This window comes from Gossypium raimondii, chromosome 10 (genome assembly GCF_025698545.1).
Source record: "Gossypium raimondii isolate GPD5lz chromosome 10, ASM2569854v1, whole genome shotgun sequence".
Classification (NCBI taxonomy): domain Eukaryota; kingdom Viridiplantae; phylum Streptophyta; class Magnoliopsida; order Malvales; family Malvaceae; genus Gossypium; species Gossypium raimondii.
In genome coordinates, this window is record NC_068574.1 from 18,184,915 (window position 1) to 18,198,438 (window position 13,524).

The 13,524-nt window shown below is 34.8% G+C and overlaps 1 pseudogene; it reads left to right on the forward strand.

The window, feature by feature from the left end:
• The first annotated feature begins 2,283 nt into the window (after positions 1–2,283).
• On the forward strand, positions 2,284–12,952 carry LOC105775315 (zinc finger CCCH domain-containing protein 48-like; annotated as a pseudogene).
• The last annotated feature ends 572 nt before the right edge of the window (positions 12,953–13,524 follow it).

Consider the following 13,524-nt stretch of genomic DNA (forward strand, 5'->3'; position numbering starts at 1 on the left):
ATCAATGCCTTTGGCTTGACCTTGACACTTATATGTGTTGAGATCATGCCAACTCTACTTTTGTAATAAATCCACGAGGAATTAAAAGCACAATGACCTCAACACCAAAGCAAAGCACATTGTGAGAAATAATCTCAAAACAACAATACTTTGCAAAAAAAAAACATAGTAATATGTTTATGTAAAATTATCTAGCTTCCCTCTTATTACATTGTTTTTGATAAATAATCCCAAGACAACAATCTTTTGAAAAGAAGACACAATAATTTTTATGTAAAATTGTCTTGTTTCCTTCCTATTATATTGTTTTTACGTAATCGTTTAATTTTTGAGGTTTAATGGCCAAATTTTCCTCAATAACTCTACTTTAATTTGATTAATATTAGTTTAAAATAAATTTATCACTACATTTTTAATTTAATATTAAAATTTATTTATTCTATTTGATTGAATTTGTTTACTAAATTTTAATTTTATTGTATTTTGTTATTCATTTTTTATGAAGAGATGATTTAAGAAAAATAATGTTTTTATGATTTTGTTTTAGTATTTGACAATAATAGTTCAATTAAGGCTTAGTATATGAGGCATTTTTTTAATGTGGTACATGTGTTAATTTTGGTCTAATTTGATACTTGTATATGATGTTAACTTTTAGTATTTAATTCAAGTTTTAGGGTTGATTTGATGAAAGTTAACTTTTAATACTCTTATTAGGTTTGAATTTTTATGATTTTGTTAATAGAATAAATTTAGTATTAATTGTGAAATTATTTAATTTTGTATTTAATTTGTCAAATATAATCGATGGATATGATTTAATTTGGGTTTAGAGTTGATTTAATGAAAGTTAAATGCTAATATTATTAGTTAATTATGAATTTTGTCAAATCAATTCTAAAACTCGAATTAAACAATTAAAAGTTAACATTGTTACTTTTGGGTATCAAAATATATAACTTTTGTCAAAAATAGGTGTTAGATTAGATAAAAAAAGTAATACATGTACCACAATAGAAAAAAAAGTGTCAAATTCAAGTAACAAAATTATATATTAAGCCTTCAATTAATTCAATTTTAGAAATTAAAAAATATTTTATAAAAATTAAATTGATTTTTTTTATTTTTCAAGTCAACCTTTTATTAAATAAAATGATGGGATAATTTTTTAAAAAATTAACATATTATTAATTATTTCAATAAAATATTAGAAATAACATTTTTTAAATTTTGCTTTGGAATCATCCAAATATAATAATGAAGGGTAAATTTTAATTGCAAAACAAATTAATAAAATTGAAATTTGAAGTAAAAATTGAAATCACATACAAAATAGAAAGAAGAGCAACGAAAGATTGGTGGCAGTAATTTTATCCTTTAACCCATTCTTGTTATTGAAAATAAGAAATTCAATTTAAACCTGACACATATTCCGGAGAAATTAAATTGAAAGCGATAGGTGGGGAAATTCCAAGCCCTCATTCATATTCATATCATTTTAAGCGTGAAGATGATTCAAATTCAATTTTATTTCTGGGGATGAACATATATTTATTTCAAAGTCAATTACGAATTTAATGCCCTACTCTTAAGGAATGTTTAAAAACAATGGAATTCCATTCCCAAAATTACAGCCAAAAGGCTTTTAAATTTCCGCGAAATTTCTTTATTCTCCCTGCAGTTTTTGAAAATGGGTTTAGCAAATGAAAACAAAAGCATGGAGGTTGGTCTGAGAAGGTTCGGGGACGAGCAGAGCACGCTGCTGGACCAGTTCGAGAGGCTCTCCTTTGAGGCGCAGTTGAAACAAGCTATATTGGGTCGGAGCCTGTCGGAGTCAAGCCTGGTTAAAAGGTGCCGCTGCTCGCAGTTGTTGGCACAACCGCCAGCGGCGGCGCAGGTGGGTAAAGGGCGTTGTGGGTCTGGTTTCAACAGGGTCCTGAAGAAGTTGATGAAACCAATACTTGGTGGGAAAGGAAATGCTGAAAAAAACCCGGTGACCAACCCTAACAATTCCATGTTTTTTAATGCTTTTAGCAGGTCTCTACGCTTCTGATGAAATAAAAATCTTGTTTCATTCCTTTTTGTCATCCCATTTTTCTTTTTGGTAAATGCCAATCAATTATCTTTACGTATTCATTAACCAGACTCAGCAAGTTCCAAAAGCTGATACTTCCCTTCACTTCTCCTTTTTTTTCCCTATCTGATTATATTTGGTCATCATTCCATATTCTCACAACAAAGACCGCCATTGCAAGTTTTGCATTTGGATGATTTTAAAGCAATAATAGTAGTGAAACTTTCAGTATCATGGAGCAGGATGCTGGCTGCTCAACGATATCATTCTGGCATTGTTAGATGTTAATTAATATAAACAAATAAATTAAACGGAAAAAAAATGTCTGAAAATGGTTCTTGGTTTTTTTTTTGAAAGAAGAGAAAATTTTCTTGGTTGGTGTTTTGGGGCTCTCTCTTCTTCTTGTTACTCATGTTTGGGCTTAGTCCAATTGATAGCATTTCACTAAAATGGCATTTACAACCGTTGGATCAACATGTTAAAACTACAACCACAATCAAGTTAAGACCGTTGAGTAGAGTAGGGACGTTTTAAAGGTCATCTTCCAAAATAGCACCCAGCTTTAATAAGCAGGGGCAGACATGCCGAAACTGAAAACCATGGAAACGTTGAGCAAGACGCTGGATCTCAGCGTGTATCGGACCAATTTCCGAGCCAGGTGTCTCCTGGTCGAGCGAATGGCAGCAAGAGCATCACCTTGGATTTCCTTGTCCAAGGCAAACAGCAGAGCCTTTAAGCAAGGAAAAAAAAAGAGTCGAGGTGCTTATTTCGCAGCATCTGATCCGCTACCAGAAGCAGGAGGCAGCCAACCTTGAAGTGCGCCGAATCAAATTCCGCTAGGTCAGGATCTGTCGCCTTTGCTGTTGAACTGGAAGCTTGTTGTTGATGAACAATTCGTAGAAATATTTATGGAATTCATAATTTCATTTCATTTCTAAATAAAAAATATAGCCCGAGTAAATTCATTGAAATGGTTTAGTAATACAGAGTCGTAGTCACTTTTCTTGAACAAAATTACTTGCTATAATTTTCACTCGTTTATTATATACAGTTCTAAGAGCAACTTGTTCTGCGTGACATATAAAATATAATAGTAGGGTACACGCCGCCGTTTGCCGGCCTGCGATATCTGCTGTCAATTTTCGAATTCTGAATGGATGAGCGAAAATTGGATGCACCTGAACCTGATGATGATCTCCTCTTTAGTATCCCCCAAAGGTATTAATGCATACATTTCCTTTTCTTTCACTCGTTTTAGTTTTCCTTCTCTCATTTTCATCCTCAATTTTTTTAACCTTTTTCTTTTTGGATTCTACTCGTGTTTGTTTTAACGATTTAATTCAATTTTTATTTTAAACATTTAATATGGTAGACAAGCCCATGAACGCCTAATCAGCTATAAAATATGCCCAATATTATGCTGACTCTCACAATAACATTCATTGAGACAAAATTCTCAGCCCAGATGCCCTGATCAGTTATGGCTAGGTTTTTCACTCGCCCAATTCAAATCACTAGGGTGAGAAAGGGAGGGCCGAAGGGCTGAAATTTGGTAGGAAAACAAGTCGTCTGGCGCTAGACCTGTCCATGGGCCGGGCCGGGCCGATTTGGGCTGGACCTAGAAAAAATTCTCGGCCCGACTCTTAGACCCGGGCTCGGCCCGGCCCGGCCTATTTTTTAATAAACACCAAAAAATTATTTTAAAAATAAAAAAATAAAAATAAAAGTATTTTAAAAATATTTTAAAATTAAAAAATAAAAATAAAAAATATATATTTATTATATTCGGGTCGGGCTAAGTCTTAGCTAAAAAAATTGTGCCCGAGGCCCAGCCCGTATTCTAAACGGGCCTAATTTTTTTGTCCAAATCCATATTTCGGGTTTATATTTTTATCCAAACTCTCTTATATTTCGGGCGGGTCGTCGGGCTGAGCCGAACCGCCCGGCCATGGACAGGTGTATCTGGCGCCAACGGCTAGTTTTTTATGCTAACACGACATTTGCTTCCATTATAAACACCCCTCGCCCTTACCCATCATTTCTAAGAACTATCTCTTTACTTTGCTTCTGTTTTCTTTGCCTTTTTTGTTTTTCAAGCTTACATCTCTTCACCCACCTCTACTTTCTCTTTAGTCACAGGCTGCGCTTTTAATCTCTTCTTTCAGGTTTGTTTCCCTCCCTTTTGATTTTTAATTTTCTTGGGGGTGGGGGATTAGGCTATACTTAATTAAGCCTTTTGATTTTCGATCTTTTTTTTTTCCTACAGAGAATGGATGTACATGGACGAGAAAGAAAACTGGCTGGAAATAACGGAGAATTCTCATACTCCAAAGCCAAAGATATTTTTCTTATAAACCCAAACCCTCCCCACAATTCATCTCTTTCCACTCTAAAGTCCCCAGACCACAATAAACTCTGTAAGTACTGGATGTCAGGCCACTGTCACAGAGGTGACAAGTGCTGGTATTTGCGTTCTTGGTCTCGTGGGGATGGCTTTACCATGTTGGCAAAGCTTGAAGGCCACAAGAAGGTATTCTTTTTCCCTCATTTGGATTTTGGGGCTTTTTACACCTTTACATAACAAATCAAGTTTCTTACCTTAGTTATTCTCTGTGTGTTTTGATCTAAACAGACCATTAGAGGGCCTTCCTTCAGGGCATGACAAGCTTTATTCTGGAAGCTCCGATGGAACTGCACGGATATGGGACGGCCACACTGGAAAGTGTCTTCATTTTACTAATCTTGGAGATGAAGCTGGATCTTTGATTACTGAGGGTGCCTGGGTGTTCACTGGCATGAAAAATGCTGTCAAGGTTGGCATCCAACATTATGGTTAATTGTCCTCAAATCGTCTTTAAGTGTGATACACTTTTTCCTATTTTGTTTTGGCATTAACTAAATTGAGACCTTTTTTTGGTATCTTGCAGGCATTAAATATTCCCTCAGACCTTGAATTAAATCTAAAAGGGCCAGTTGGTCAAGTCTATGCCATGATTGTGGCTGGGGATATGCTTTTTGCTGGGCACAGGTGATCATTCTCATTTCAGGCCATCTTTATTTATAAAATTATTGTTTTGGAGACAATGTAGTTACTCAATTCCTTTGCTTGTTGTACAATGGTGGTATTATTGCATGGAGAGCAAGTTGTGAGACCGATTCTTTTCAGCTAGCCGCGTCCCTGGAAGGCCACAATGGAGCTGTCTCATGCTTGGCTGTGGGAGACAAAATGTTATTTTCTGGGTCTCTGGATAAAACAATCAGGGTATGTTCCTCTGCTAGTCTGGTGTTTTCCTTACAAAATACTCTATGTGAATTGAAATAAATGTTCAAATCCTTAGTCATGTGAATTGACACTTATTGGCTTATTGAAATTCCATTAGCTACAACATTTATGCGGTTTTTATACTTCCATTGAATTTCTGGTTCTTAATATATGTTTTTCTCCTGACCAGGTGTGGGACATTGACACATTTCAATGCATTAAGACTACATGCTGATGTTGTGACATCTCTTGTTCATTGTAATGGATATTTGTTCTCAAGCTCAGTTGACTGCACCATTAAAGTTTGGTTTGCAACAGATGGACAAAATTGGAGGTGCTCTATACTCATAAAGAGGAAAATGTATGTTCTTTTTCTTTTTTCTGAATTTACTACTGTAACCTGTTCATGTTATATTGGAGTTGTTAGGAGTGGAAATGGGCTAAAATGAATTTTGGGTTGCAGGGTGTTCTCACATTATGTGGAATGAATGATGCTGAAACTAAACCAGTCTTGTTCTGCTCTTGAAATGATGACTCCGTTCGCCTTTATGACTTGCCGTCGTGAGTATAATTCTCCTATATTTCATCTTGATGTGTGAAAAATGCCTTTTGTTTTGTGGGTTTAAAAGAAGTTCCCTTCATGGAATGGTATTAGTAACTAACGAATATTACTTTTTGTGGTGACAAGTTCTGTGAGAGAGGCAGAATATTTTCAAAAAGAGAAGTGAGAGTGATTGAAAGAGGACCAAAAAACCTGTTCTTCACAGGGGATGCAAGTGGCTCATTGACTGTGTGGAAATGGCGGCAAAACTCTCAAGTAAGCTCTTGATTCTCACTTCAATTCTGCACCTCATCTCTTGCTGATTGCTAATCTCATTTTGATTTTTTTTTCTTTTTGGCTGTACACATACATACATATTCAGAAGTATAGATACTGATATATACAATTTGTATAAATTCCCTGTTTGTTGCTTGTTGAATTTCACTGCTGCTTGTAATTCAATTTTGAAATGAAAGGAATGTTCTTTTATTCATTCAAACATGGCAGATATGTTAATGAAAATGGAAGGTACAACTAAGAGCATACAATTGAACTACCATGATTAAGTATTAGAATAACTCTTGGTTCTAACTTTGAATGGTGATCTATGTTAATGGAACAACAGTCGTTGAACCTAGTTTCTCTTAGACTTAGAACAAAACTTTTTACTTCATACATCGACTTGCAAACTGTCATGGTATAATTGATGTATTATAAAGCTTTACGTTACCTGGACTTTTTAAAACTGAATGTATTTGTTAATATAACTATTGATTCAATGTACAACAAGGGAGAAGTATGGGGGAGAGAAGGGTGGTTGCTATGGAGGTCGGTTTACTCAGTCGGGGCAGAGAGTCGGAGATTATGAATAGTGGTGTAGAAGAGAGTGTAAAGGCTGAGGACTAAAAGAGTGTTGACAGAGTGTAGGCTTAGTATTATTAAAGGGTATATCATTTCTTCATCGTTACTAGAGATATTTATAGGCAGAGGTGTGGCATCCCAAACCCGGCCGAGACAACTCGACCCGAATCCAGAATTATTGAGACCATGTGTATTAAATCATATAAGATTATGAGAAATTTTGAAAAACTACACATTTCAAATTGAGCTATTGAAATATCTTAAATTAGTCACAAATTTTGAAAAGTTTTAAGATATTTACCCACAAGTCAGTAAAGGTAAAGAAGTAATTAAAGATTAGGGTGGGCCAATTGGCCCACGTCTCCTAACGCCCAAAACTTGAATGTTACAAGTTTAGTCAAAAGCCCAAATGTTGATTAACTTTTTCATTGTTTACAAATTACTTAAATTTATTAAAAACTCTTAAAGATTCTAAGTCGTAATTAAGTTTTTGAGTGTTACTTAAGAGATTAAGTTATTATTAAAGAGAAATTAAGTTTTGAGTGTTCCTAATAATTTATGTATGTATATTATTTAATTTCTTTAAAATAGTTGTATCAAGATTAAAGTCAAAGCGCTAGTTTTTATGGTTTTATTTTTAGACAAAGATCTCGAGAGTTTGGTCAAGGTAGTTCTCAAAGTAAAAGTAACATATTTAATCTCGCTCGTCTTTTCACTATGGGATGAATTTGAGTTGTATCACCTCTTGCAAGGTATGATTTTTTTTTCAATTATGGTATTTTAAAATTTTTCAAATTTATCACATATGAATTTGACCCGATTTTTCAAAATTTTCAAATTTATCACATATAAAATTTTAAAATTTTAAAATAGTTGTATCACCTCTTGCAAGGTATGATTTGACCCGAGGCTCAACTCACCTCTTATATTATGAGTTGATTTTTGAAAAAAATAGAAATTAAAAAATACCTCAGCGTGACCCGAGACTCAACTCACCTCTCGTATTATGAGTTGATTTTTTGAAAAAAACAGAAATTTAAAAATACCTCAGCGTGACCCGAGGCTCAACTCACCTATCGTATTATGAGTTGATTTTTGAAAAAATAGAAATTAAAAAAAATACCTTAGCGTGACTCGAGGCTCAACTCACATCTCGTATTATGAGTTGATTTTTGAAAAAACAGAAATTAAAAAAAAACCTCAGCGTGACCCGAGGCTCAACTCACCTCTCGTATTATGAGTTGATTTTTGAAAAAACAGAAATTAAAAAAATACCTTAGCTTGACCCGAGGCTCAACTCACCTCTCGTATTATGAGTTGATTTTTGAAAAAACAGAAATTAAAAAAAAATACCTCAGCGTGACCCGAGGCTCAACTCACCTCTCGTATTATGAGTTGGTTTTTGAAAAACAAAAATTGAAAAATATAATTCTTGAAAGAAACAGGGTTTCAAAACATCGGGTGAAACTAAAAGCCTTCTTCTTCATTGATTCTGTGCAGCTTTCTCCCAAAATTCCTCGCTCAACTGGTATACCTATATATGTCATGTATGATGTTATTATGATATGCACATGTTTGTCCTAAATGCTTTTGTGTCTACATGATCATGCAATGCACCCTGGGCTGTTTGTCACGTGCCCCACTTTTGATTTTCGTGAGGGTCCGCATTCATTTCCTCAATTCTTGACTTTTCTCTCTAGTTTTGTACTCATCCTCAAGTTTGGTGAGTAACCCACATTTCTTCGTATATCACCCTCCTGTCCCCGGTTGAACTTTGTTCCTACTTTGGGGCCCTCGTATTTATTAAATTCTCATCAGGTAATGCTCAACATTCCTTTTGTTTAGAATATGTCATCTTACTATTTATCATTTAGATGAATCAAACAAGAGATGCATAAAAAATGGCAAAGTAGGCATGAAAGAAAGCCCTCACATTCATTTTTTTTCCAAAAACAACAAACAAAGAAAAGTGACAAGGAAAAATTCAAATAAAAAAAAGCATCATAAAGAAAGGAAAGCGAATTCAATGGCCACAAATGCTCTAGATATCCAATGCATGAACTTTCCACGTTTCTTCATCCTGGATCTTTTCGAGCACGGCTTCTTGTGTAGAAGATTTCGAGCTTCTGAGAATGCTTCAAATATTGTGACTTCGTCATTCGACTCCCCATTCAGGTCGTCCTTCTCCTTAAGTTCGAGCCCATTTCATTAGGACGCCCTTTTGGGTTTTCATCCTAATCCTTTTTGTTTATCAAGACGCCCTTTTCGGGTTTTCATCTTGATTTTTCATTTTTTTGTTTTTTATTATTATTTTCTTTTGTTTTTTTGTTTTTTTAGGCATAATATTTCTTCACAGCATCTGATTTCACTGGATTAGGTAATTCTTTCCCATCCATCTCAGTGAGAATCAGAGCCCCTCCCGAGAATGCCTTTTTTACAACATATGGCCCTTGCCAATTTGGTGACCATTTTCCTCGAAAGTCTTTTTGTATTGGGAGGATCTTTCTTAGTACGAGTTCCCATTCGTGAAATTCTCTTGGCCGCACTTTTTTATCATGGGCTGTGATCATTCTCTTCTGGTACATTTGTCCATGACAAATTGCCTTCAAGCATTTCCCTTCAATAAGGTTTAGCTAGTCATATCGAGCTCGAACCCACTCTGATTCTTCTAACTTCGTCTCCATCAAGACACATAAGGATGGGATTTCTACTTCAATGGGCAAAACAGCTTCCATTCCGTACACCAAAGAGAATGGAGTTGCTCCTGTAGATGTCCGTATAGAGGTGCGGTATGCGTACAAAGCAAATGGTAGCTTCTCGTGCCAATCTTTATATGTCTTAGTCATCTTCCCGATAATCCTCTTAATGTTTTTGTTGGACGCTTCGACAGCTCCGTTCATTTTCGAGCGATAGGGTGAGGAATTATGATGTTTTATCTTGAATTTCTCACACACTTCTTTCATCATCTTATTGTTCAAATTCAAAACATTATCTGAAATGATTCTCTTAGGCAAACCATATCGACATATGATCTCTTTTTTTAGGAACCTACAGACTGCGGTCTTCATCACATTAGTAAACGAACTGGCTTCTACCCATTTTGTGAAATAATCTATAACCACAAAGATGAACCGGTGTCCATTAGAGGCCTTCGGGGAAATCGGCCCTATGACATCCATACCCCACATAGAAAAAGGCCACGGGGAAGTCATGACATGAAGGAGTGAGGGAGCTGTATGAATTTTATCGCCGTAAATTTGACACTTGTGGCATTGTCGTGCGTAGCTAATGCAATCCCTCTCCATCGTCAGCCAAAAATAACCAAGTCTCATAATCTGCCTAGCCATAGTAAACCCATTGACATGCGTTCCACAAATTCCTTCGTGGACATCTTCAAGTATTCTTCTGGCTTCAACAGTGTCCACGCATCTCAATAGCATTTGGTCCTTTCCTCTTTTATAAAGGATATCTCCGTCAAGAGCAAACCCAGCTACCATTCTTCTAATTGTTCTTTTGTCATTCTCGTTTGCTTGCTCGGGATACCTCTGATTCTTAATGTACTCTAAGATGTCATGAAACCACGGCCGTCCATCTGACTCCTTCTCAATGCTAAAACAGTATGCAGGGACCTCATATATACTCATTTGGAGAGGCATTATTTCAGTTTCTCTGTTTGCTTTGAACATTGAAGCCAAGGTGGCCAGGGCATCAACCAATTGGTTTTCTTATCGTGGGATGTAGTGAAATGTCACTTCTTTGAACTCTTTGACCAATTCCGCCACGAGATCGCGATACTTGACTAATTTCGAATCTCTCACTTCCCAATCTCCACGAATTTGATAAATCACTAACGCTGAGTCCCCATGCACCTTTAAGATTTCTATTTTCCGTTCAATAGCTGCACGAAGTCCCAAGATGCAAGCTTCATATTCTGCTACGTTATTAGTACAGAAGAAATTCAATCTGGCAGTAAGCGGGTAATGATCTCCTTCTGGTGACACTAAGACTGCTCCTATTCTGTGCCCCAATGCGTTTGATGCCCCATCAAAACTCATCTTCCATGATTGATCTTTTGATGATTCACCTTCGGAAATGCACATCAAGTCTTCATCTGGGAAATCAAATCTCAACAGCACATATTCCTCCATTGCTCGACTTGCCAATAAGTCAACTGTGATGGCCCGAAATAGGGTCTAATCGGAATAGTGGTTTCGTAACCACAAATCCAAAGTGAAATAGTTTTATTTTATAAATTTTTATTAGTTACTGATTGATTGAAATATTGTGTGAAAATATGGATAGAAAATTTTAATGATTTAGTGCCTAATTGGATTTTTAGGACTAAATCGAGAAAAATGCAAAGTGTGTCTAATTAGTGATTAAATGACTTAATTGAATTATTGCATGAAATTGGAAGTGTTTATGTGGCAATTAGACCATAAATTAGTGTTATGGACACAAAAGGGTAATTCTAGAAAAATATCCAAGTAATGGGTCAAGGGCATTTTTGTCAAAAGTGAATAAAAGACAAAATAAAGTGAAAATAAGTGTCCATCTTCTTCAAAATCTTACGTTTGCTGCCAAAAAAATTCATGTCACCATAGCTAGGGTTCTTGATCTTCCTAAGCTCAATTGTAAGTGATTTCTTGCCCCGTTTTTAATTATTTTCGTATTTTTATGCTTATTGATGCTTGAATTTCATGTTTCTACCATTTAATTTAAATGAAATTAAAGTTTAAAATTGACCCATGCATGATATAATTTTAAATTGATTAGTGATGTTAGATAATAAATGTTTAAAGTGTTAATTACAAGTTTTACTAGATGAATTTCAATGAAAATGTTGAAAAAGGGCTAAATTGTGAAAGATGTAAAGTGTGCATAAAGTTGTGATTTTGTGAAATTGAGGGCTGTTATGAGCATGAAATATGATTTAGTGAAGTTTGAAATTTAAAAATTTAGTGAATTTTATTTTTACGAGCTTAGGGACAAAAGTGGAATTTTTGAAAAGTTTTGGGGAAAAATATAAATTTGCCAAAATGTTGTGTATGAATTGTATTTGAATGAAATGTTGATAAAATGTATTAAATTGTGTAAATATAGATCAAGAAAGAAGAAATAGTGGAAGTGATCGGGGAAAAGAGAAAGTTATCGACTAAATTACAAAAATAGTCGTTTTGCATCCGAGGTAAGTTACGTGTAAATAATAGTTATATTTTTATAAATTGTGAATTATATTTGATATGTGAATTAATATTGAATGTGGAAGGAAAATTGTTCATGAATTATTCAAGTGTTAAAGTGTTGAAAATAAAGTGTTAAGTGTAAATTCCCGGTTGAACTTAGGAATAGAAGTGGATACAAGTGACATGTCACTAGAGATCAGTGTTACAGTGTTACAATGAGTCACGGGTGCTGGGTGATCTAGCATATGTTGCAAACACCTGATAGCTTGTGTGAGCAGGCTCGTGGACATTTCCAGTGTTATTGATCAGTGGTAGCTTCGGCTACATCTCAGTGGTAGCTTCGGCTACATTTAGTGGTAGCTTCGGCTACATATCAGTGGTAGCTTCGGCTACATATCAGTGTGGCACTTATGTGCTAAATCTCTCCGTATTCGTGTATATTCCAAGTGTTCAACGGGATTAATAATGAATTAAAGTGTATATGAAATGAAGGGTGTATGCAGGTACAATTGAAAGAATGAGTATATGTGATAAAGGTTAAGTGTGAAAATGTATATGCAAGTGAATTGGTAAGATTGTGCATGTGTAAGTGATTAAAATTGCTAGGAAATGTTTTGATTAGTTATATGTTAAAAGTGTTAATTATTAAATGAGTAATTATTGTTTACATGTAACTTACTAAGCTATTAGTAGCTTACACCTTTATTCTTTTCCTTTGTTTTATAGTGATTTGAACTTGATCGAATTGGGGATCGTCGGAGCTCGTATCACACTATCATAATCATCTCGGTATTATGTGCTTTTCAAAATGTTTAAACTATGGCATGTATAGAGTCTTAATAATTTTGAGCATGTTCAAATGACATGGCTAAGATTAGCTATTGAAATAGTTAGTAAAAATTATGTTTTGGGTGTTATGTATGTTAAATGGTAACTAATTCAAAGAAGCAGTTTCTTTGACAGCAGCAGTGATGTGAATGTGAAAAATCACCATAAATAGTAGAAATTGAATTAGAGAGTGAATTATATATTGAATTAAATCTTATCAAGTCTATTTTTACATGGAAGAAACGGTGTAGGCAAAAGAATTCTATAGTTTGAAATATTTGAATTTTAGTGAGACAGGGTCAGAATGGTTTTTGAAGTCCCCTATTCTGACTTTAGAAAATCATTATAAATTGTACAGAAATAATTATGGGTCATAATTTATATGTATAGATTTCTTAGTGAGTCTATTTAAATATGGATTCTGTGCAATGAGATAATTTATTTTTAGTGCCAAGAGGTCAGACCTGTCAAGATGTGAAACAGGGGATACTTTAATGAATGAACTGTACTAATTGGCTAAGTCAAAAATTCTGAAAATTTTATGGTAAGTAGGAATATGAGTCTAGTTTCAGGTAAAATTTATGGATTTAAATTTCGAGTTTCGTAACTTGAGTTATAATTAAATTAGTGATAGTCAGGCAGGTGGACAGTTTTGTTGTGAACAGTGAATTTAATTTTAAAAGTAAATTTTTATGCTCCGAATTGGTAAGTTAAATTGGATAACATCTCGTACTCGATTCCGGTGATGGTCTCGAGTAAGGGGTGTTACATC